At 37.5% G+C, this 4,871-nt stretch overlaps 1 pseudogene; it reads right to left on the bottom strand.

Annotated features, from left to right (window-relative positions):
- Positions 1-3,627: 3,627 nt before the first annotated feature.
- On the bottom strand, positions 3,628-4,549 carry LOC103224343 (large ribosomal subunit protein uL30-like 1 pseudogene; annotated as a pseudogene).
- Between the last annotated feature and the right edge of the window lie 322 nt (positions 4,550-4,871).

Genomic DNA, 4,871 nt, shown 5'->3' with positions numbered 1-4,871 from the left:
TTTCTGTCTTAATACCATCATTGTTCTTTCAACACTTTTTTTGTGAGCATTTAATTATTTGGATAGACTATATTTGGGGAAAAAAATCCCAGTAAATACCTTTTATTTTTACTCTTTGGTTCCTATTGTAATGCAAAAGTGGTTCGGATAGAAAATGTATGACTATTATGTTTTATCAGAGGTAATTTGAAAACAGCTTGGTGAAAAATCTGCTTATATAATAAGTCATACTTTTTTCTCTATAGAATTTGAACCTTTACACCCTCATTCTTATTGTGAAGGTTAGCTTTTAAGAACTATTGTATATTTTGATTTGTAGGGAATTCTTTAAATAATACAGAAAATAAATGCCTTCTTTGAGTTGTGTCTTTTTAAAAATTCATTTTTATTTTAGAAGCCTCAAAACCTATAGCTTAAGTGATATAATTCAAAATACATATGTGGTCAATTTCATATAATCAACATATTTTCCTAGTTCTAAGTAAAGTATATTGTTGGAGGCATAATTGTAATAATAGCGTACTATATGTAACTTCCATTATGCCAAGCAGCTAACTTCTACAGCAATGCTGGGAGGAATTGCCATGACCCCTCGCTCTACAAATAATGAAACCAGGAGCACAAAGGTACAAAACCAGCCACAGTCACACAGCTGCTGAGGGGCAGAACTGAAACTGGAACACAGGAACTGTAGCTATCAAAGCCCATTCTTATTTTAATCAATATGTTATACCATTTCCCTGGAGAAGCAAGTCAGAATCACTTGATTTTTGGAAAATGCAAGACGTGCAGTAGACATATGGAGAAGTAGTGAGTAGGAGAAGAAATAAATCTGTTGTCTGATGATTATGCTGATTGACAGGACTAAAAGTTCAGATAAATGTTTGTGATGATTGGGCAAGCTTCTTTCCCTTGATTCGTTTTAGCATACAACTTTGAGTGTTCACACATCCAGTCAGTTTAATTAATAAAAATCAGCCAAATTGTTTTCATTATCATTATAGAGTTTTTAAAGACTGGACTAGGGCAGTATGAAAAGAATATTGTGTGGGAGTCACACAGGCGTAGATTTGAATTACAGCTTTTTACCTTGGGATAATTCCTAATCTACTGCCGTATTTTCCTTTCCTATAAAATGAGGATAGCACTGCCTACTATCTATGGTTGTCGAGGAGATGAAAGATTATGCACCTGGTATGTGATAAACATTGTTAACATCATGATTAGCCATATTTTATATAGTCTTTATGACAACAAAATTATAAGGGTTCAGTGTTTTTTTTTTTTTTTTCCTGTGCTAATGACATTATGCCATACAGCAACCAACTTTTATGATATGTAAGACAAGTTGATTAAAGGGTCTAATTAAAATATTCTTCATGTTACTTTAGTACCTGGAAGGGTATACTTAGTATTATAGAGCTGTTGTACAAAGGACTGCAACCTAGGTAACTTAAAGCAACAGAAATTTATTATCTCACAGTTCTGAAGGATGGAAGTCTGAAATTAAGGTGTTGGCAGAACCACGCTATCTCGAAGCCTCTATCAGAGGCTTCCTACTTGGCTTTTCTAGTTTCTGACTGTTCCAGGCATTCTTTGGCTTGTAAATACATCATTTTAATCACTGTCTCCAATGGTCACGTGTCTTCCCTGTGCTATGTCTAAATTTCCCTCTTCTTATAAACACACCAGTCATGCTGGATTAGAGGCCCACCTTACTCCAGTGTGGTCTCATCTTAACTGATCACATCTGCACTGACCTTATTTCTAAATGAGATCACATTCACAGATAATAGGGTCGGGGAGTGTCTTCAACATATCTTTCTGAGGAACACAATTTGGTATTACAAATGTACTTGAGTCATTTTTAAAAATTCTTGTCAAACTAATGATTCTATTTCCATGAATCTGGCATTTTTCCTAGTAACAGCAGTCCTGGAATCAAACCAACATGGCATCAATCCCTCCGTTTTCATTTCTGCATCATCCCCAGACTCCCTCGGGTGTTATTGTGTCTGCAGGCTTCTCTCAGACCACATAGTCTTCTGATTACTACTTTGCATCACACCTTGCATGGACAATTCCTTATTCTGGTATGGAAAATAATATTTTTGCCCAAATTATTCACTTATTTCTAAGAATTAGAAACAGTTGTGATATTGTGACATATTCCAATGTCTAGAAAAAGATTTTTGACGAAGAGATATTTATTCATCTCCAAACAATAATTTACAGAGGCTCAAATGACACAAAAAATTGACCAGTTTTCTGAAATATACGAAATGCTCCAACATACTCATACTTATTATGTTTGGAATATATTATGCATCTGCATGCATACTGCAGGGGATAATGTTGTTAAAGAGCTCAGTAAATCACAATGTTGTTATGAAGCAGTGTCTGTGTCCATAAAGTTTCCTGCTATCCTTCTTTGATATCATTTTCTTATTTACTGTTTATATATGGTGTGACGTAGCTGTGTATCTATTTATAGCTCCTATAAATTTGCCATATTCTTATAACTTTAGTACAGACTACTAAGCTGTGGCTCAGATAATTCTTATACTAAAAATAATTTCAAAACTAACTCTAGAGTAACTGTAGATTATTTCTTATGAAAATAAACTAGAGAAAACTTTTTTTTTGGCTTACGTTCACATCATATTTTGTCCTGTCAAGCATTTTTAGTGCCAAAGTGCCAACTAGACCTGTTTTTTAAAAAATAAATTCATCCAACAAATATTTACTGGCACCATGGCAAGCATTTTGGAGTTAAATAGATGCACAAATGGGTGTCTTGGCTTCAAGGGAATAAGATTCTAGGAGTGGGAGAATATGATGAGCCAAACTACCAACAGCTAACCACTGCAAGACAGGATGAAACCAATATTATATGGAGATATGATGTGCTGGAAAGGATTGTCTGACTTTGCAGATGAATGAAATTTCTAGAGAGATGAATACTAGGAGGTGGCAACAGCTTGAACCCAAGTATTCATTGAATTCATCAAATAGCTATGAAATGGATTTTATGGACAATCATCTTTTTTTTTTTTTTTTTTTTTTTTTCCAGAGACAAGTGAACATTTATTTGTATGCCTTTCTTACAAGGCCCTAGGACTCTCCAGATTCAATTATGTCCTTGGGCTTGGTCAACTGCTGCAGGAGTCTTAGGGAGCCTTGTACAAATGCTAGAGTGACTCATTTACCGACATTAAACCGTAAGATAGATGCAACAAAGCAGGACTCCTTCCTCCACTGAATGTGCTGATTTCAGACGATGCAGTACCCAATGTAGAAAACACTGGAATTTTTCTTTGGAACTGGAGTGTGATGAGAGATGCTTGCCATGAACATAAGCTACTGTCTTTTCTTTTCTTTGAGATGGAGTTTCACTTGTTGCCCAGGCTAGAGTGCAAGGGCATGATCTCGGCTCACTGCAACCTCCGCCTGGCAAGTCTCCTGCCTCAGCCTCCCGAGTAGCTGGGATTACAGGCATATGCCACCATGCCTGGCTAATTTTTGTATTTTTACTAGAGACGGCATTTCTCCATGTCGATTGGGCTGGTCTCGAACCCCCAACCTCAGGTGATCTGCCCACCTCAGCTTCCCAAAGTGTTGGGATTACAGGCGTGAGCCATCATGCCCGGCCAGCTACTGTCTTTTCTTTGACCCTTCCTTTCCAGTTTTTGAAGATAAAGCAGGAAACAATCTTCTCTGAAGATACTTGATAAAAATTCCCAAAACAATTAAACACATGCTTCCACTTCATTGATAAAAATTTACCGCAGTTTGACACCTGGGTCTAGTTCAGCTGGCGGATGAGCTGATTGATGCGTGCACCCCGATAGCCAGGTGTGCCCATCTCCTTGAGGAAGCTCACTCTATTTTTGGTAGCATGTCGGGCAACTGAGAGGTGGAACGGGCGCAAGAACCATGAGATCTCCTGGAAATGCTTCCCTGGGAAGGCAATTTCATGAATGAGGTCTTCCAAGCAAATGACGCCAAACTTCCCCAGGTGCTCCTCAATCACTGTGTTGTCTGTCAGAGGGATGGTCTTATTCTTGACCTTGGCTTGTCCACGTTTCAAAATGAGTTCTCGGACAGGCTTCAGATTTGGAAATCCCCAGGTCACATAAGGTTCCACTATGCACTATTTTTAGGTTCTGGGGGGTGACTTGTACAAAGACGCCACTAAAAATTTTCTTTAGGCGAAGTCTTGCAATGGTTCTCTGCACCAGTAAACTCACGCCATCAATCCTTTCGATGCGTACAATAAAGGCCAAGGAATGTGTTTGTCTGGCAATTCCAAGGCATAAGGTTTCACTTCTAGTTGTCTGAGACGCACCTTGTCACGTTTCTGCCGCCAGGAATCATGTAGGAATGATTCCAGTCGCTTAAACCTGAGCCCTTTTCCTTTCCTCTGCTCTTTCTTTGCCAAAAGTGCCTGCTTTGCCTGGGTGGCTTTGAGGGCTTGATAAGCCTTCCTCTTTTTCAGCAGATTTTCTGGAACCAAAGGGATTTTTCTTTGCTCTTGCTCCACCATCTTTCTAGTTGGCAATCTTCTTTACTTAGTGCTAAAGTAAACACAGAGATGAATTGGAAGAACTTACTCTTAATAAGTATATAGTTTATACAAATATGGAATTCAGCTGAAATATAATTGAAGAAAGAATCTTTTGGAGACTAGATTCACATCTAGTTTGGCCAAAAAGATTTAATTCACCAAGTGGTAAGTGCAATTTCCCATTTCATTTGCATATTGTATTGTAGCCTAGATTTGATACTGTATAATTTAAGTTATATGGTTTCAGTTTATTATATAACTCTAGAATATTGTGTATTACCCAAAAATAGACTATTTGCTTTTT

This window comes from Chlorocebus sabaeus, chromosome 20, assembly GCF_047675955.1.
Source record: "Chlorocebus sabaeus isolate Y175 chromosome 20, mChlSab1.0.hap1, whole genome shotgun sequence".
In the NCBI taxonomy this organism is placed as follows: Eukaryota; Metazoa; Chordata; class Mammalia; order Primates; family Cercopithecidae; genus Chlorocebus; species Chlorocebus sabaeus.
This window is presented reverse-complemented; position numbering and strand designations above follow the sequence as displayed.